Genomic DNA, 21721 nt, shown 5'->3' on the forward strand with positions numbered 1-21721 from the left:
TAAGAAAAGCAACAGATAGCAAAATGATAATACTAAAAGGAGGTAGAGATAAGTTCATGAATTGAGGATTTCAACAGATACTTCACAAAACTTGTGTCTCTGATGAATTTGAATCGCATGATTGTGCAGGGACTGCCTACTTCTTTCTCAGTCAGAGTTTCTTAGGTGCACAGAGGTGATCATGCGATGCCAGTCTTCTCCACGATATATTTTCACTCGTTGCCCATTGACTTTGAATATGTTGGTCCCATCTTCATTGGATAACTCGACTGCGCCATGCGAGAATACCTCTCTGACCAGGAAGGGTCCGGACCAACGTGACTTTAATTTCCCTGGGAAGAGTCATAGCCATGAATTAAATAGTAAGACCTTTTGCCCAACTTGGAGATTCTTTTCACATAATTGTCTGTCATGCCAGCACTTTGCACGCTCTTTGTAGATCTTTGCGTTCTCATATGTATGAGTTTTCCATTCCTCCAGCTCAACCAATTGAAGTTTTCTTACTTCCCCTGCGGTCTTTAAGTCAAAGTTTAGCTTTCTCACTGCCCACAGTGCTTTATGCTACGACTCAAGTGGTAAATGACATGCCTTTCCAAATACCAACACATACGAGGACATGCCTATAGGTGTCTTATAGGTGGTCCTTTATGCCCACAAGGCATCGTCCAGATTTGTTGCCCAATCCTTTCATGAAGGCTTCACCACCTTCTCTAATATCAACTTGATCTCCCAGTTGGACACTTCAGCTTGACCATTTGTCTGTGGATGGTATGCGATGGCCACTTTATGGAGGATATTATATTTGAGCAGCAAATCTTTGATAATGTGATTAAAAAAGTAGGAGTCTTCGTCACTTATTATGGCACATGGAGTGCCAAAACGAGTGAAAATATTTTTCTTCAAGAACTTGGAGACTACCGCCGCATCGCTTGTGACGCATGCTGCCGCTTCTACCCATTTGGAAACGTAGTCGACGGCTAACAGAATATATTTGTGACCATTCGATGGTGGAAATGGTCCCATGAAGTCGATGCCCCAGACATCGAACAATTCCAGTTCTAAAATAATGTTCATGGGCATCGCATGCTTCCATAAAATATTACCTGTGCGTTGGCACCGGTCACATTTCATCGCGTAGCTCTTGCATCCTTGAATAGTGTTGGCCAATAATACCCACTTTGTAGTACTTTTATTACTGTGCGTTGGCCTCCAAAATGTCATCCGTATGGCAAGTGATAACATTGTGATAATATGCATTGGTGAGCAGCATCTAGTACGCACAGGCGCAAAATCTGGTCTGACCCCCTCTTTTACAGATTTGGCTCATCCCAATAATATGATCTGCATTCATGTCTGAGCCGCCTCTTTTGGTGTCAGTATAATCTTTGGAAAATTGCTCGCAAACCAGAAAATTTACCACGTCTGCGTACCATGGTAATTCTTCAATCTTAAATAGCTACTCGTCTGGGAACGTTGCGCTCACTTCTGACTAGTTGCGGTCAACTTCTGGATTTTCTAATCTGGATAAATGGTCCACAATCTAGTTCTCCATCCCTTTGCGATCAAGGATTTCCATGTCGAATTCCTGGAGGAGGAGAACCCATCTAATCAATCTTGGCTTCGCATCTTTCTTTGTCATCAAATATTTTATCGCTGAGTGATTAGTGTAAATAAGTACTTTAGTTCCCAGCAAATACGCTCTGAATTTCTCCAATGCAAATATCACCGCAAGTAATTCTTTTTCTGTGGTGGTGTAGTTTGTTTGAGCAGGATTCAAGGTTTTACTCGCATATACGATGAGATGTAGCATTGTTTTTCTCTTCTGCGACAGCACTGCTCCCATCGCATAACTGCTTACATCGCACATTAATTCAAAGGGTTGTGTCCAGTCTGGTGCGATCAACACAGGTGCGGTTGTCAATGCATTCTTCAAAATCATGAATGTGTCGAGGCATTGGTCATCGAAGTCAAACTTTCTATCATCCTCCAGCAACGCACTTAGTGGTCGTGCAACCTTTGAAAAGTCTTTGACAAAACATCTATAAAATCTAGCATCTCCCAATAAACTCCTGACAACCTTTACAATCGCTAAAGGTGGGAGCTTTTCAATCGCCTCAATTTTTGCCTTGTCCACCTCCAACCCATCCTTGGAGACCTTGTACCCAAGCAAAATCCTTCCTTCACCATGAAGTGGCATTTCTCCCAATTAAGCACGAGGTTCGTCTCTTTACATCTTTTCAATATCTTCTCCAGATTATTGAGACAGACATCGTATGTTTGCCCATACACAAAGAAGTCGTCCATGAAAATTTCTACAGAGCCTTCGAGATATTCAGAAAAGATGGCCATCATACACCTTTGGAAAGTACTCAGTGCATTGTAAAGGCCGAATGGCATGCGTCAAAACGCAAATGTTCCAAACTGGCAGGTGAATGTGGTTTTTTCTTGATCTTCGGGAGCAATCATAATCTGGTTATAGCCGGCATATCCATCCAAGAAGTAGTAGAAGTCATTTCCAGCTAGGTAATCTAGCATTTGGTCGATAAAAGGTAAGGAGAAATGATCATTCTTTGTTGCCGCATTTAATTTACGGTAGTCCATACAAATCTGCCATCCAGTAACGGTTCTTTGCGGTATCAGTTTGTTATTTACGTTAGAGACTACCGTTATCCCTCTTTTCTTCAGCACACATTGTACAGGGTTGACCCACGTGCTGTCGGCTATTGGATAGATGATGCCCGTGTCTAACCACTTGATTATCTCCTTCTTTACGACCTTCTTCATTGCAGGGTTGAGTCTGCGCTGATGTTCGATCGATCCTTTGTGATTCTCTTCGAGACGAATCCTGTGCATGTAGTATGCGAGCCTGATTCCTCTAATGTCTACGAGTGTCCAGCCAATTGCTTTTACATACTTTCTCAGAATGCTCAGCAACATATTTTCTTGGTCTTCATTAAATGCAGAGGAAATGATTACAGGTAGTTTTTCATTCTGCCCTAGAAACGCATACTTCGGGTGGTTAGGGAGGGTCTTCAGTTCTATTGTTGGTGGTTGTTCCAAGGATGGTTTTATTGTTTTTCTTTCTTCATTCGCTATCAGATTGTCTTATTTGGATGCGGTCATCTCATCTTCTTTGTTTGTTTTTTCTGTGATTGCATTGCATGCTATAATGGATGTGGTCGCATCCTCATCTTCGTTCTCATCTTTGGACTTTTCTTCTTCATACAAACTTGGTTCATCGTTGGATTTATTGAGGTCTTCTTCATCAGGATATTTCATGGCTCGGATAATGTCAAACCTGAGCTTCTGTCTATTCATACTCAAGGTGATCTCCTTTTTGTGCACATTAATCTGGGCACGACCGGTGGATAAAAATGGTTGCCCCAGGATGATGGGCACATCCTTGTCTGCTTCATTGTCCAGGATGATGAAGTCTGCAAGAAATATGAATTTGTCAATCGTAACTAGAACATCCTTCACCTTTCCCTCTGGATGCACAAGAGATCTATCCGCTAATTGGAGAGTCAACGTCGTAGGCGCAAGCTACCCCACATTTAGCTACTTGAAAATTAACAGGGGCATCAAGTTGATGTTGGCCCCAAGATTGCATAGCACTCGACCGATGTATAACTCTCCAATAGAGCAAGGTATAATGAAACTCCCAGGGTCGCGCATTTTCGATGGGATGATAGATTTTGAACTCTACGGCAATGCCATCGTTGCGAACTTACTAGTGCTTCTCTTCTTTGTCACCATGTCTTTAGAAACTTTGCATATGCGGGCATCTGCTCAATTGCTTCAGTGAACGGAATGTTAATATGCAACTGTTTTAGCATATCCATGAAGCGTTGATACTGTACCTCATCATTTTTCTTCTTTTTGAGTCTCTGTGGGAATGGTGGCAACTATATTCTTATGGTCCCTTGTTCTTTCGGCTCCGAGATGGACGCAATCTCCAGTTCCTTCACTTCATTTTCTTCTGTTTCTTCTCGAGTCAACGCAATCTCTAGTTCTAGCACAATTGGAGCAATCTGGCTAGGCTTTTTCTTCTCCCCTGCTACAGTCTTTCCGCTCCGCAACGTCACAACTTGACATTGCTCTTTTCCCGTACCCTCTAGTTATGTGGGAGTTCCGTTGAACTCGACAGGGCCCCTTGCGGTCTATTCTTGAGCTCACCCGCAATCTAGCCTATTTGAATTTCCAGGTTGTGGATGGATGTTGCTTGATTTTGAAGCACTATTTCGTTCTTTTCAATATATTGCTTCAACAAACTCTCCAAAGAGGAAGATTGCGGCGCCTACGAGCTGCTGGCTTGATTTTGCGTTTGACTGTTGGTTCGCAGGAAAAATACGGGTGGCCCTTCTTTTTGCGCCACTGATTGAAAATTTTGCTGTTGATTTTTCCACCCGAAGTTAGAGTGGTTTCTCCACCCAGGGTTGTACGTGTTAGAAAACAGATTATTCTTCACAAAATAGACTGACCGTGGGTTTCTCTGGCATTTCTCCATTGTATGTCCTTCACCGCAAGTAGCACAACTTGCGGTCGTCTGGTTGATTGCGTTCACTTGCCCATTATGTGTTGCTATGCTGTTCATTGTGATTCCCTGTATCAAATTCATCATCGCAGTCATTTGACTCTAAAGGGATACGATGGCCCCATTATTTGTGTCACTATCCTTGATTCTCAATCTTTGATCGCTTTCTTTCCAGTCTTCATGATTTTTAGAAATGCGATCAAGGATATTCTTGGCCTCATCATGAGTTTTATCTAGCAGACCTCTAGCTGCTGCCGCATTGGCAGCCGTCTGCGATGCAGGGTTTAATCCGTGGTAGAAAATCTCCATTTGTAAGCAGTCTGGTAAGCCGTTATGCGGGCAATCTTTTACCAACCTCTTAAACCTCGCCCAAGCGTCGCTGAGCGATTCGTCAATATCCTGTTCAAAGTTGGTGATCAACTTTCTTCTTCTGGCGTTCTCCGTCGGAGGGAAGTACTTCTTCATAAACTTCTCTATTACTTGCTCCTATGATGTAATCTCCTCTGGTTCGAGAGAATAAGCTCATTTTCGTGCCTAGTCACACAACGAAAATGGAAACAAAGTTAGTCGAACCTCCTCAGTGAAGATGTTAGGGAACACAAACGTGTTGCAAATCTCAATGAAACTCTGAAGGTGCACGTGTGAATCCTCGCCATGCCTACCACCAAACTATCCGACAGTTTGGATCATCTAGCATCACCAGTTTCATTTCAAATCTCGATCTGTCAAGAGTAGGCCTCATGATTCCTGGGGAGAAATCGTAGAGGTTGGGTGACGCATAGTCCCGAATGGGCTTATTGCGGTCGTTCGCCAATAGGATGGGATTCGCCATGATATTATTTTCATTTGGTGCTCCATTTCCTGGTTGTTTCGCCATGTTATCTTTCTCTTGTTATTGTTATTGGCGGTTGTCTCTCAATCTTCATCAGAACGTTCTTTCAATCTCTGGGCCGTAATTTGCCAGAGATTGAAAGCTGCAAAGAAAATAAAAAAAATTACCGTTAGCACAATGTATTGCCGAAGTCCCTAGCAACGGCGCCAAAAACTTGATGTGTGTTGTTATGCGATGAAATAATGGTAAAGAATGCGATGGTGAAAAATGCGTTGTGCATGCAAGTTTTCTCAACAAGATCCAAGTATAAATCCTACTGAGTTGCTTGGTAAGCCCAGGGTCGAACTCAGGGACTAAGAAAAACAATATGGGATGGTAATTTTTAGATCACTTTGCGGTAACAAATAAATCAAGGGATTGGTTGGTTTGTTGTTTACAGTATAAAGTGTATGCAGCGGAGTTGAGAAAAGAGTTAATAATACGAAAGATGCGATGAGTATGCGGGGGAACGGGTTGAGAAGGGGTTTAGCTAACACTCCCTAGGATTGTGTTCATGTTATGCAGTCATGCTACATACATACAACAGTTAATTATCTCTCAATGCAAATGCTACGGCTTCTAGTTTTAGAACGCATGCGATATATGCGATGATGTCTATAGGACATACACATAAGCCTCTATTCTTGTCTATGCGATTACGATTGACACACACACATACAAGGCGACCGAATACTACCATAACCTATCTCTAGGGTGTATGCGATGCATGTTGACAAACAGAGTTTATCTCTAAGTCTCAATCTCTTGCTTATGCAGATCTAATCTTGCTCTCTCGAGTCTAGATTCTAACCTAGCTCTCTCAAGTCATAGGTTCTTTCTTTAGGCTCTCTCTCGAGTAGCTCTAAAGGGGAGATGGACGCAACATAAGACAAGATGATCGCATGCAATGAAGATCCTAGGTCATGTTAGCTAAGTACTTCTCAACCCATTCGATAGTTTTAGCTACCCATGCATATTTTAAAGAGAGTAAACAGATGTAGAAAAGCAAGTTCCATTCTATATATATATATAATCAAAGTACATAATGACAATGCAGAATAAAAATAAAGAGCCTGGTAGCAATTTCTTGCTTCTGAAGGCTTTTGCACTATTCTTCTTTTACTCTGCTCAAAAGATATTCTTAGTCTCACAAGAGTCAGCCCACTCTTTGTTTTTCCACACTCCTTAGCACTCTCTTGAGCTGATCAGGATGATCTTCCGGCATCTTTTCCCTTCTCTCACTTCTGCCTTTTAAGTATAAGAAAAACTAAGAACAAGGCTAACTATCGTTTATATGGTGAACTCTAAAACTGGGCGAATTCCCTCGATGAAGGTGGCCTTCGGTATTTATAGAGCTTCAGGGTGAGAAGCTTCTTCTCTCTTATGATTGCACTGATGGGATGACATTAATTCTTTGTCTGATGCGCCGAATAATTGTCACCGAAAAGTTGAGTGTACTTGCTATAGTATGTCGTTAATGGCTTGTCAACTTAATTCGGAATTGACCGTCATCAGCTTTTTGTCCCATCGTGATTTATGAAGCTTTTCACCTAGATGCACCCACCTTGATGTGCCAGCTCTATGCGGCCACTTTTCTTGAGTAGATTTTTCGTGAGCACAAGTGATCGCATAGCCTTGCGGCCGCAATCTCTTAATGCGCTCAAATATTAATTTCTTCATATCGTATTTCCGCCTTGTGTCAATGCATTTTCCTGCAAAAAAAATACATAAGTTAATTGTTTTAATGCGATGGATGCATGCGATCACAATGTTGTGAACTTAATGCTTTTGGACGCAATATTGTATATTTTTACCATTGCAATCATGCATTGTTTTATGACTTGCGCTGTAATAATGTGCATTCTTGCCTATTAACAGTCCCCCTGGGGACCCATTCCCTGTTCCCCCTATTAATCTCCGCAGGGAATCCCTTGTTAATCCCTATGGAATTTTTCCTATTAATTTCCCGTGGAATTCCTCGTTTAAATTGTTATATTTTTTTCTTTTAAATCTCATATATTTCATTTTTTTAAGTTTTGAATCATAAAAAATAAGTAAAACTTAATAGACACAAATCCATGAAATACAATAAATAATTCTATAAATTCCTAAGCTCGCAAATTTATGAGTCAAATTTTACAAATTCTACAAATTCACAAGCTCACAAATCCATAATTCAAATTCTACAAATTCTACAAATTCACAAATCTACAAGTCAAATTCTACAAGTTCACATATTAAATAAAGTTTGAATAAAAGTTTGAAGTAAAATAAATTTAAATGTCTTATACGACAACCAATGTCTTAAGTTTTGGGTTTTAGTTTTGGGTCATGTGCCAAATATATATATGTGTGTGTGTGTGTGTGTATGTTATAACTAAAAAAAATATAAATTTCAAGACGAGGTCGGGGTATCGATTGGGGAGCCAAAAAGAATCCTTAATTTGACCCCTATCTCTAATCAAACCAAAGATTCTCGACCCGATCAGATCGGGGCTGTGGGGTCCCGTCCACGGATTTTTTTGCCATCCCCTAGGTGGAGAGAGGAGTCAGCAGAATTGTGTATGTTGAACTCCATGACTCAAATTCAGAAGTTGGGATTCTTTGAGAATCCTAAATGGAGATTTAAACTCCCTTGAACGACGGTAATATCTCTTCAATTATATTAATTTCTTTAATTTTATTTTTTTTCTTTTTTATGTTGTATTTCAAAATTAGGTCTGTAACACATTGCAACACTTCTTTATAGCTTTGTACAACTCATAGTGTGAATGTAAATTAACTCTTTAACTACTTTACGTATTCTTTGATTAAAAAGCTTAAAACTTGACTACTTAAGCCTAGAAATAGTTGAGACGTAAAGAATACTGAATTTCATTTTTCTCGTGAATCTTAGAATTAGGGTTGAACATAATTTCCCATTTATAGAAAACTTTTTTTTTTGTATTCTTTGTTACAGAGGTCGAGAATTTTGTTTATTTTCAAATATCCAATCCAACATGTTTTTTTTTTTAAAAAAAAAGGAAGTTGTTAACATGAAAATAGTTCAATCGTCATAAATTTGGACTATCAATCTTGAGATATGTGATCAGATCCTCCCACACGGTATATTGTTAGAAAGAAAAAGAAAAGAAAAAAAAAGGAAGTCAATATCATTTACATAAGAAAAACAAGCATAATAAATAGATTTAGAAACTGATGGTACAATAACTAACATTTATGTTATTGATTTTTGGATAATACTTGGATGCACCAATCTTTATGTGTTCCACTCTCCCTGATTTATACTGAAGACGGATTAAAATATTTCAAAAAAGAAATAAGAAGAATTTACCACATGTCAAATTATGATTGGACAATTTAGTAGAATACACAAAGATATGTGTTGTCTGAGATGCACCTAAATATTTTTTTTAAATCTTTTTATCTAAAAAGCCCCATGAGAGAAGAAAAAGGATAAGTGAATAAGAAAAAAAAACTACTGCCATGTTAAGAATATGAAGATGGGGATCATCTTCATAAATCTCTCTAGATCATATTATAATATAAGTACTATGTGGGTAACTTTATATAAGAAAATAAAGACTTATACTCTCCACACATTTCATGATCTTATTAATTCAAACTAGTTGATGTTGCCGTAGTGGTACAACTGCTCTAGAAGCCTTAGATTGAATTTAAAACTAACAACGATTAGATGTGACCTAACCTCAAACTCTTACTTTGAAACAAATAAAGGTATCCCACGACTATTCAATAGTACTCGAATAGAATTCATATTTTAAGCTAGCAAGATTCTAGCACGACCAGAATTCCCTCTTTTGCCACATAAAGATAAGACTTTCATGCCTAAGTTCATATAGTTCGGGAAAACAACACCAATGGCACCTTTTTGGAGGCCCAAACGAGATCTAACTTCTTTTAAAAACCTATGTTTTTTCGCATTTTGCTTACGCCAGCATTGGGTGAAATTGCTAAAAAAAAAATTACATGCATGATGGCTTTGCTTCTTGATTCTTACTCTCACTATTTGATTCTCGTTTCTCACTCCAAATTGTACCTTCTTCAATCTGCAAGTTTTTTTGTAAGACATGTGATTGCTATTGCCAATAAGCTTCTTTCTTCAATTATCTTTTCTTCGTTCTTCCTATTCCTTCTTCAATCTGTAATTTTTTTTTTACAATATTGCCGGTGTTCGCACGAAAGTTCAAGAGAAATTTATTTCATGGAATTTGAACTTTGTATTTGTATTAATTTTGTGGAAAGTGAGTACAATCTCTAATACATAATATTTTGATGCTTTCAAAATAAACTATAGTATTTAAGCTGGTTGATCTTCTTGGATGATCAACCTTTAGGTTTGTTGATCTTCTTAGACGATCGGCCTTTGGGCTTGATGATCTTCTTGGATGATCGGCCTTTGGACTTGTTGATCTTCTTGGACGATCGGCCTTTGAGAAGATGATCGGCCTTTGGGCTTGTTGATCTTCTTGGATGATCGGCCTTTGGGCTTGTTGATCTTCTTGGACGATCGGCCTTTGGGCTTATTGATCTTTTTGGAGGATTAGTGTTCGCACAAGGCTTCTGGAGAAACTTGTTTCGTGGAGTTGAACTTTAGTTGGTGTTGATGCTGATGTTGATTTGATGCGATGTGGTTCAATCTCTAGTACTTGATCCTCTGATTCTCTCTCTGTCGAATGTATACGCTTGATTTGAGAAAGCGAAGCACGTGATGATCTTGGATTTGAAGTCTTGGAAGAATGCTTGTATTTCCAATGGACTTCGGTCTTCAGAATGCTTGTATCTTCAAAGAACTTCAGTCTTCAAGCATGGTCAGAATGCTTGTATCTTCAAAGGACTTTAGTCTTCAGAACTTTGATATGTCTCCTGATCTTCAGAGCTTTAGTGTCTTCTGATCTTTAGAGCTTTGATATGTCTTCTGATCTTTAGAGCTTTATTGTCTTCTGATCTTCAAAGCTTTGGAGGAGTTATGTTCTTCAGATCCTTAGAGCTTCAGACTTTAGATCTTCAGAGAGATTTTGCCTTCAATTCCTCTTCCCTAAATGAAGAGGTAGGGCCTCTATTTATAGAAGTTTGTTATGGGCCTTACATGCGTTGGCACTAAATTGGGCTTGGTTAGTCCATGGGTCTGGCCTTTCGGTCCAATTAATTGGATTTTGGTCTGATTTGACATTCGGGTCAAATTCAACTTATTCTTTGGCTTAGTTGAATTTTAACCCAAATAATAATATCAAATTGGGTCAAATTAATCTTATCTGATTCAACGGTCACGATGAAACCACGTGGCGCCATTGGACTTTGTCTTCAACTTCAATTTGGGACACAAGTCACCTCCTAGTTGGTCTCAATTTTAATGATTTAGACTTTCGTCATTAATTTAATGAATGCTATGGCAGTTTGTGATTGGTCGTTCTTAAATTTGACCTCAATTGATGCATCAGTCAAACTATGAATTTAGTACGTAAGTTTAACTCAAATTTAGGATGACTTTTAGAATATGGCCAAATTTCAATTTGAGATTTTGCTCCAATTTGATTTGAATTTGAGATAAAATTTGCGATATGTCCGAATTTTAATAAAAGATCAATTGAGATTTTTTTTTTCTTATCCATGATTTGTTTTGATTGAAGATAAAAACTCAAGTTTGGACGACATGAATTTGAAATAAAATTTGGAATATGGCCAAATTTTAATTTGGGTTGAATTTTAGATCTTTCCCCAATTTGATTTGGAAATAGGGATAAGAACCTAAATTTGGATGAGTTTGATATAAAATTTGGAAGATGCCCAAATTTGAGATTTTATCCACAATTTAATCTTAAAGTTAAACAATTTGACTTTTAATAAAATTTGGAATATGGCCAAATTTTAATTTGAGAGAAGTTTTAGAACTTATTCACAATTTGATTTGGATCTAAGGATAAGAACTAGAAATTGAAATAAAATTTGGAATATGCCCAAATTTGAATTTTAACAGAGATTGAAATCCAAAATTTGATTTAGATAGAATTACAATCTTAAACGAATTTTGATTTGAATCTTGGATAATCTAAGACTTTGAACTTGAGATTTGGATAATAAGGATTCGAATCTTATTCCGGCCTAAATTATTATTATTTAGTAAAGTTTTTTGTACTTTTTATAGTTTTTTTTCCTTCTTAATTTCCTTTCTTTTTTTATTTGGAATTTTCTTTTTACACTTTTTTCTTCCGGTTTTTTTTTTTGTTGTTCTTGTTTCACATTTTTTTTGTTCATATTATTCTTTTTCTTTTCTTTTTTTAATAATTTTTTTTCTTTTTTTCTTTCGTTTTCTTCCCTCTCTTTTACTTTTTTTCTTTTTTTTTTCCTATTTTCCTATTTTCATTCTTTTTTTCTTTTATTTTTTTCTTTTCCTCTTTTATTTTCTTTTTTTTCACATATTTTTTTCTTTTCCCTTTTCTTTTTCTTTTCTTTTTTTTTTCTTTTTCTTCTTCTTTTTTTTACCTCTTTTTTTAACGTTTTGTTTCCATTTTTTGTTTCTTCTCTTTTAGAAACAAGTCAAATTTAGTCAAATTTAGACAAGAAATTGAATCTAACCTTCTTTTTTTTTTTTTTGCAATTTTGCTCTCTCCTTTTTTATGCATAATTTTTTTTTTTAAATCACCATTTTTTTAACAACTTACCCTCACTTTTATTTTTTACAGGTGGAGTGCACCAACTTGAGCGAAGCCGCACTTGAATTTTAGTGATGAAGCGAAGTCGCATTTGAATTTTGGGGAGGTGGAGTGCACCAAACTTGAGCGAAGTCGCACTTGAATTGTGAAGATGAAGTGAAGTCGTACTTGAGTTGTGAAGATGAAGCGAAGCCGCACTTGAGTTGTGAAGATGAAGTGAAACCGCACTTGAGTTGTAAAGATGAAGCGAAACCGCACTTGAGTTGTGAAGATGAAGCGAAGTCACACTTGAGTTGTGAAGATGAAGCGAAACTGCACTTGAGTCGTGAAGATGAAGCAAAGCCCCACACCATACTTTGAGAGATGAAGCGAGCCACGCCATACTTTGAGAGATGACACACCATACTATAGAGATGAAGCAAAATGAAGCGAGCCACGCATTGGAGATGAAGCGAAGCCACACCACGACTTTGGAGAGGAAGCGAAGTCGTGCCATTAGCTTGGAGATGAAGGAAGCCGCACCATCAGCTTGGAGATGAAGTGAAGCCGGCCCATCAGCTTAGAGATGAAGTGAAGTCGTGCCATCAGCTTGGAGACGAAGCAAAATTGCGTCATGTCTTCGTAGATGGAGACATTGAAGATGGAACCGAGCCATGCACACCGACCTTGAACTTAAAGAGGGAGCGAAACCGTACACACCGACCTTGAACTTGAAGATGGAGCAAAGACAAATACATCGACCTTGAACTTGTTGAAGATGGAAGCAGAGCTATGCACACCGATCTTGAACTTGAAGATGGAAGCGGGTCATGTACGCCGATCTTGAACTTAAAGATGGAGGAGCATCGATGGAGCCTCTGAACTTGAAGATGGAGGAGCATCGACGGAGCCTCTGAACTTAAAAATGGAGGAACATCGACGGAGCCTCTGAACTTAAAGATGGAGAAGCATCGACGGAGCCTCTAAACTTAAAGATGGAGAAGCATCAATGAAACCTTCACGCTTGAGTTTGACAAAGCATCAGTAAATTCTCTGCATTTAAGTTTGACGAAACATGAACAGATGGATAAGCATCGATGGAGCCTCTAAACTTAAAGATGGAGAAGCATCGACGAAACCTTCGCGCTTGAGTTTGACAAAGCATCAGCAAATTCTCTACATTTTAGTTTGACAAAACATCAGCAAATGGTCCGCATTTGAGTTTGACGAAACATCGATGAATCATCGGCATCTGATTTTGACAAAGCATCGGTCAATCCTCTACATTTGAGCTTGAAGTATCGACGAATCCTTCGCAATTAAGTTTGACGAAGCATCGACGAATCCTCTACACTTGAGCTTAAAGTATCAGCGAATCCTTCGCAATTAAGTTTGATGAAGCATCGGCCAATGCTCTACATTTGAGTTTGATGAAGCATCAATGAATCATCGGCATCTGAGCTTGACAAAGCATCGGGCAATCCTCTGCACTTCAGCTTAAAGAATTGGTGAATCTTTCGCATTTAAGTTTGAAATATCGACGAATCATTTGAGCTTGACGAAGCATCGACAAATCCTCTGTACTTGAGCTTGAAGTATCAATGAATCCTTCGCAATTAAGTTTGACGAAGCATCAACGAATGCTCCACATTTGAGTTTGATGAAGCACCAATGAATCTTTGGCAGTAGGGTTAACTTTGCGACTTTGGGCATGAAGATGGCATTGTAAAGCCTCTAAACTTGAGCATGAAGATGGAGCATCGATGAAACCTCTGAAGTTGAAGATGGAGAAGCATCGATGGAGCCTCTGTGCATGAAGATGGAGAAGCATCAACAAAACCTTCAAATTTATAGATGGGCATCGAAGAAGCCTTTGAAATTGAAGATGAAGGGAAATCAATGAAGCTTCTAAACTTGAAGATGGAGGAACATCGACGAAGCCTCTAAACTTGAAGATGGAGGGAAATTGATGAAGCTTCTAAACTTGAAGATGGAGGAACATCGACGAAGCCTTTGAACTTGAAGATGGAAGGGCATGCAATCCAACCTTTGAACTTGGAGACGGAAAAGCAACAGTGCAACCATCGAATTTGGAGATAGAGAGGCATCAATGTAACCATCGAAGTTAGAGTTGTAGAAGCAATAGTGCAACCCTCGAACTTGGAGAAAGGGAAGTAGTAGTGCGACCATCAAATTCGAAGATAGAGAAAAAGTGGTGCAACCATCAAAGTAGCAGTTTGATTCTCGAATTTGGAGATGAAGAAACAACAACGCCAATATCTTTGTGGAGGAAGTAGAACTGCAATAACTTTTAGAGACAGGGAAGCAGTAGTGCTACCATCAAATTCGGAGATAGAGAAACAGTGGTGCAACCATCAAAGTAGCAGTCTGATTCTCGAATTTGGAGATGAAGAAACAGCAACGCCAATATCTTTGTACAGGAAGTAGAACTACAATAACTTTTAGAGAAGAAGCAAAGCTGTAGGGAATAATATTTTTCTAGGGGAAGCAGGGAAGTCGCACCAAACTTGAACTTCGAAGAGGAAGAAATGAAATATCCAAATTTGACTTCAAAGAGGAAGTGGTGAAGCCTCCGAACTTGACTTTGAAGAGGAAATGAAGTGTCATTCCAAGTGTGTGCTTTTAATTTATTGTGTTAGCTCTTTAAAGGGATGAATATCTTCAATTTTATTGTGTTGCCCCCAACATGGATGAACATTTTTAATCTGTCGTGTAGTGCCATACGTAGAGTGATTATGGTACCCTTTTTATGGACTAAACTTAAATCTCTTTAAGTTGCCTGTGTACCCTTAAAGAAAGGGATCAAGTCATGACGTAGTTCAAATGTTTTTTTTTTTTTTTTTTGTGGATTGAACTTGAAGTTTCTTTCAAGCTGCCTACGTACCCTTTACAATGATAGGGATCAAGTCATAACGTAGTTCAATAAAGAGAATTTTTTTGGATCGTTTACCTTTTAAGCTCATGCGAGCCAGAAGCATCATGCAGTTTAGGCTCTTGCGATGAGGAGCTTCTACATTTAAATTTCAGAAGCTCTTATTTCATCATGGCTTTGACCATCCTCTTTATTTGTAGGATTCTCAATATGATGAATCTTGGCTTCACTATCAAAGAACCTTTTGTCCTTATATCAATAGACAATTTCCTCTTCATGCGTGAAGAAACACGATTGTGAATCTTTTCATTGTTGTTTTCTTCATGAAATGATGTTGCCTTCAAAATTTTTATTCTTCCTTCATGTTGACGGCTTGTCTTGAGATGATCAAAAGAAGATGTTGAAGGTCGATCTTTCTTTGATGTGAAGATACTTAGCCTCTTGAAAGCTAAAGTTCGAATTGCAGTAGACATTGAACATTGGTTTCCTTCTTCTATCATGGCCATACTCAATCTTTGGAAGATTGGAGATCGAATAGTTGAAGGCTTGATACGATCCAAGATAGAAACTCTTTGCTCGGTTTCGTTTGAATCATTGACTTCTTTAATAGTTATATGGTTGTTGTCAACTTTCATTATGCTGACAGCATGACATCCAATAACTTCTGATACTTCCTCTGAATGATTATTGAGAAAGCTTTTTGGGAAAAATTCTGCCAAAGTTACCGGCCATCGAAGTTGAGGAAAGTCTTCGTCTTTTTCCTTAGCAGGTTTAGGCTTCCATGCCTCATTTTCCCTTTTCTTTTTATGAGTCTTGTTCCTTCTTCTATAACTTTGATAGGAGTGCGACTCTTTTTGGGTGGAATTTGGCTGTCTTCTTTTTTGATGAGTCACAACTACCCACCCTTTATTGTCATCTTCAACAGGATCATTTTTGCTTCGAAAATCTGTTGTTAAAATCTCTTGTTGGAACCAAATGACTATAGGCTCAAAAGTCCCAAACTGGATGAAGCTTTCTCTTTGATCATGAAATGTTGACGGTGTTGGGACACTTGAAGTCATCGCTACTATCATGTGATTTATTTGAGCTATTTCATCAAGCTCCAGCTCAATCTTCTTTTCACGAGCCAACTTTAGAATCAGCTCATTCAGCACGAAGCACTTTTCAGTCGGGTTACTAAAGACTCGATGATACTTACAGTAGTTAGGATCATCTATTTTTCTTGCTTGTTCCGGTCGCTTGCATTTTGGCAGTTGAATAAGTTGTTTCTCTAATAATTGCTCCAACATGTCGGCAACAATAGAGTCTGAGAATGGATAAACCTTCTCATGTCTTTCTTTGAGAGTTGGACGACGCTTCTGGCCGCCATCATGCTTTCTTTCAGACTTTGTTTCTTTTCCTTTGGAGGAAAGTTTCAGCAGGGTCATCTGAATGACCATAGATTCTCTTGTGGTACTATCTACGATCTTTTCAGTACCCTTGGCTTCATTCTTATATTTTCTCCCTTCAGGGACTTGGAAATCTTTAGTTCCCTTGTTGGCGATGCTCAGTTCCATATCATGAGCATGTGTTGCCAACTCCTAAATGTACGAGGCTTTATCCCTTGCAGAATGTAGAAAAGTTCCCAGTGCATGCCTTGGGTGCACATCTCTACTGTAGATAATTCAGTGAGTCTATCTTTGGAATGCAAACTCCGAGCTCTCTATCGGTTGATGTAGTCGATGACCGACTCTTCTTTTCGTTGTTTTATGTTTGTTGCCTCCATCATGCTAACAGTGTGCCTTATGTTGTAGAAACGGTTGAGGAACTCCCTTTCTAGCTGTTCTCAACTATCAATCACTTCTGGCTCTAAATCAGTGTACCAATCAAAAGCATTCCCTTTTAAGGTTCTGACAAATTGCTTGACTAGCAGCTCTCCTTTAATTCCTGCATTTTTGCAAGTTTCAATGAAATGAGCAACATGTTGTTTCGGATTGCCCTTTCCATCGAACTGCTGGAACTTTGGAAGTTGATACCCAGTTGGCATTCTCAAGTTGTCGATTCTCTTGGTGTACAGCTTGGAGTACATATAGGAAGATTGCGATGGTCTTTCATACTAAGCCCCTATGGAGTTTGTAATCATATCTTGCAACTGTTGAATTGACAGGGCAGCGACGGCGATAGATTGTTGCGGCTGGTTTTCCTACAATACAGTTTTTCCTTTGTTCTTGACTTTTGTAGCTAGAGATTGACTCAACTCAGCAGTATCTCGAGCCTGTATCTGATCTCTTAAAGTAGCGATTTCATGATCTCACTCCTCTACAGCCTTCATTAGGAGATTTATCTTCCTTTCCATTTATGCCATGGCTGACTCAGTCGTTACATCAGCCATCATGACACACTATGTCAAGGTATGATTCTTCCTTTGATTGGTCAGAAGTAGAGGCAGGGTTGTCAAACAAGGGATTTTCTCTTATAATGACCTCGCCTTTAAAAGATTCCATCAGCTACTCCCAGATTTTCTCTGCGAAGACAAAACCTTGTTCTTGCTCCTGCATACTCTCACTACTACAGAAATTGGATTACATGACGTTTTTTCAATGTCAAGTAAAGGGTATAATTGATGCTTATAAAAGGGTCGAGTATTCGACTGTCAAGTATAGTGTGATAACTTGACTCCGAAATAATGTCAAGACAAATGTTTCTTGATACAATTTTCATGTCAAGAAAGATAATACACTTGGCATTGGTGGCATGTCAAGTTTATTGATTATTGACATTGATTACGTATCATATATGATAACTCTTGACGTTTTTTATTTGTCAAGTATATGTTTTTTTTTTCAAATTAAATGTCCCAATTAATATTCTCATTTTCTACCTTGTATTCCAACAATACAATTATATCAACTAAAAAAACTTTATACATTTAAGATCTAGCAACTCAATATATTCACTAAAAATTCTATATGTTCAACTATGACCTTTCATATGAACACTCCTCACAAATTACAACAATATTTCTCTTTCACATGTACATGCATAAAATAAAATCTTAACTATTGCTTTTGTATACAAAACTCAACTTTTAACAAACACAAAAGTGATCAATTGTTTAATAAGTAACCTTTCAATAAAGTACATTATTTAATCTATATATTGAGCTTTGAAGTCTAAAGATAGAGAACTAAGGGTTAGACCAACCATGTTTAAGCAAGTCAACCTGTAAAATAGAATAAAGGGCGATAACATAAAATTTCAAAATATAGAAATAAGTGTTAAGATACAATAATTACAAAAAGTCATGCACAAGGAAAAATGTACATGATTGGCCTACTTTATGCAATGTAAAAATATCATACACGAGACTTAAAAAATATCTACAACTTAACTGCAAATAGATTACCCAAAGCATGGCTTGATTCAAATGTCACTTCAAAACTACAACAAAGTAATCCAACCTACGAAAAGTTCAATAATAATGCTTACAAAACGCAAATTCCAGCAACTATGTATCAATTTCAAAAGAGTTTCAAGGTCTCAATACCTATCAAAACATCCAAACATCATTATCTTTGTTGGATAGTGGCTCCAATCCCTTGAAGTCTTTGAATTGAACATCAAAAATTGAAAATAACTCAACTATTAGACAAATACTTCAATGGGTAACAAAGAACTATTAATACTAACCTCCAAACTTACTAAAACCTTGCCAAGATTGGTCTCAAACCTATTGGACAGCAACTCAACTCCTTCCAACACTTCAAAATCAATCTCATCATCAAACATTCAAACAAGTAAATTATAGAAGATGCTACATTATAGCCCAAATCACAAATTCATACCAATACATCCAAAACACTTACCCAAAGTGTTTGCTCAAATCGACACTTCACTCGAGCCTCGACCAACTTGCCTGATAAGAAAAACAAAAGAGGAACAAGAACACTAAAAAAAATATGTCACAAGAAGAGGATCGAGAAGTGAAGAGAAGATATCTTTCCACAAGGAAAGCTTCTACTATGCAACATAGTGCTGTGAAAGGAAAAAAAGAAAAAGTAATTGTAACCATTTCAGTGTCACTCCTAAACATGAAACATGTCATTAGCCTTTAAGGCAACACTACAACTCCAATAATACATACAATTTCAATTTTCTGTTCACTCATAACCTTACCCAGTCAACTTAGCAGGATCATTACATGATTCCATTGTATATTTTATGGCCATTTTTTCTTTACTCATCAAAACCTATAAATTTTTTAGAGTTCAGTTTGGTTTCAGAAGTTTCTTTGCATAACATTTTATATCTTCATGAAGTTACAGGAAGTCGGAGTAAACATTATCTGAAAAACATAAAATTTACCTTATCCACATCCTTACACAACATCAGACAAAAAAAAAAAAACATTGTCCAATTCATTACCTAAAGAAATAAAATGGAAATCCCTTGACTACTTCCGATGAAATCGAAAACAAAATGGAAATTTAGAACACCACTAGTGAATCACATCCTAAACCATAACCCCAAAAAAATAGGAACTGAAACCCAGAACACAAATTATTTCTCCCATTACAAAACAAAGAGAAATTGTAACATTTTAAGAACAATAAACTAAACTAAAATTATCCAAAACATAGATAATACACAAAATTATTCAAAAGATAACCTTATCTAACAATTGAGAACAATAAATTGAACTCCATCTAATTAGAGAAATTAAACAATAAGAACTCACTAACAAAATAACAAGAACTTGATATTAAACCCACACCAGACCAATGGGTATAACAAAATAACAAGAACCCACTAACCTTAGACCAATGACACGGATCCATGAGGACTAGGTTGGGCGTTTGGCGCGACTCCAAACGAGGCTAGGCATCTGATGCAAGGCTGGGCTGGGCATCTAGCGCGGATTCGATGGAAGATTGACCGGTAGAGGCTGTACGGTGGCTGAAAGAGGAGTTAGTCGGCTGCTGGTGGTAGGGAGAGGGAGAGTCAGTTGGGGCTAGTAGAGTGCTGCGAAGATAGGGTTTCGAGGGGAGCGGGGGTTGCGAGAGAGAAAATGAGGAAGGGGGGAAGCTTTTCTTACTAAGGCATTTAACCCTTTTACTTGTTTAAAATAATAAGTTAATTATTTTTTATATTTTTTTGATAATTTTGGTAGAAGGGAAACCAAATTTGAGAGGGAAATAAAAATGGAGGAGAGAGGGAAACAAAAAATAAAGATTAAAAAAATATATTTTTTTTATATTTTACTTAACACGAAAAATAAGTCAAGTAAGAGCTTTTTATACTTGACACGAAAAACATGTCAAGCAAGACTTTATATTACTTGAAACGAAAAACGTGTCAAGTAATGGTTCGCATGAAAATATCTTAAACATTCCATCAATCTCTGCTTTTTTAACCCTTTTACTTGATATTTTATTTTCTAAAAGGTCATTACTTGATGTTTTTCCAAAGAAATGTCAAGTAATTAAAAACTACAAGTGTCAAGTAATGTAGATTTTGTAGTAGTGTCTCCTTTGAATGGTTGCAGATGACAAGTCATGTGTAGGTGTTGCTTACAGCAGTTGCTTTGGATGCAACTTTCTTTGGTGCCATTAGTTTACTTGAATGTTTAGAGAGAGATGAGAGGTCCCGCTAGGCATGTCAATTTGTTCGCATGAGATTTCAAGAGAAATTTATTTCGCGAAACTTGAACTTTGTATTTGTATTAATTTTGTGGAAAGTGAGTACAATATCTAATACATAATATTTTGATGTTTTCAAAATAAACTATAGTCTTTAAACTGGTCGATCTTCTTGGATGATCGGCCTTTGGGCTTGATGAATGCATATGCTTGATTTGAGGAAGCGAAGTACGTAATGATCTTGGAGTGGAAGTCTTGGAAGAATGCTTGTATCTCCAAAGGACTTCAATCTTCAAGCGTGGTTAGAATGCTTGTATCTTCAAAGGATTTCGGTATTCAGAACTTTGATATGTCTTCTGATCTTCAGAGCTTTAGTGTCTTCTATTATTTAGAGCTTTGATATGTCTTCTGATCTTCAGAGCTTTAGTGTCTTCTGATCTTCAAAGGTTTGGAGGAGTTATGTTCTTCAGATCTTTTGAGCTTCACTTTAGATCTTCAGAGAGATTTTACAGGTAGAGCCTCTATTTATAGAGGTTTCTTATGGGCCTCATATGGGTTTGGGCCCAAATTGTGCTTGGTTGGTCCATGGGCATGATTTTTTGACCCAATTAATTGGATTTTGGTCTGATTGACCCAAATTAGGCCAAATTAATGTTATCTGATTCAACAGATGAAACCATGCGTCATTGGACTTTGTCTTCAACTTCAATTTGGGACACATGTCACCGATGATTTGGAATTTCGTCATTAATTTAATGAATGATGTGGCAGTTTGTTATTGGTCCAAAATTTGTCCTTCAACAATCGGAACAGAATAAGCTTATTTCTTCTATTTTTTCTAAAGAGCGAGATGAAGAAATGAGGAGCCAACCTATCACGAGTTTATCTTTGATTATTTCGTAATTTCTCCCACAATGAGTCAAGTAGAAAGTAAAAAAAAAAAAAAAACTTAAAATTTTAAAAATTAGGTCAAATTTAATTTGAGCTTCTAAATATAAGCCATCCATACAAATATTCCATACAGTTTTAAACTCTATTCATATTGAGAATGAATGAATGATTCCTCTACCAGTCAAATAAGAATTTTGGAATGGATTTTCTTACAGGATAAGGGCGATGTACAATAAAGATCGAGGTGCATTATTGAAAAGA

At 37.5% G+C, this 21721-nt stretch overlaps 1 non-coding gene across 1 annotated transcript; it reads left to right on the forward strand.

The window, feature by feature from the left end:
* Positions 1-4859: 4859 nt before the first annotated feature.
* LOC120082312 lies at positions 4860-4966 on the forward strand. The gene has a single exon (XR_005483142.1). It is a non-coding gene; the product is annotated as a small nucleolar RNA R71 (small nucleolar RNA).
* The last annotated feature ends 16755 nt before the right edge of the window (positions 4967-21721 follow it).

This window comes from Benincasa hispida, chromosome 7 (genome assembly GCF_009727055.1).
Source record: "Benincasa hispida cultivar B227 chromosome 7, ASM972705v1, whole genome shotgun sequence".
Classification (NCBI taxonomy): domain Eukaryota; kingdom Viridiplantae; phylum Streptophyta; class Magnoliopsida; order Cucurbitales; family Cucurbitaceae; genus Benincasa; species Benincasa hispida.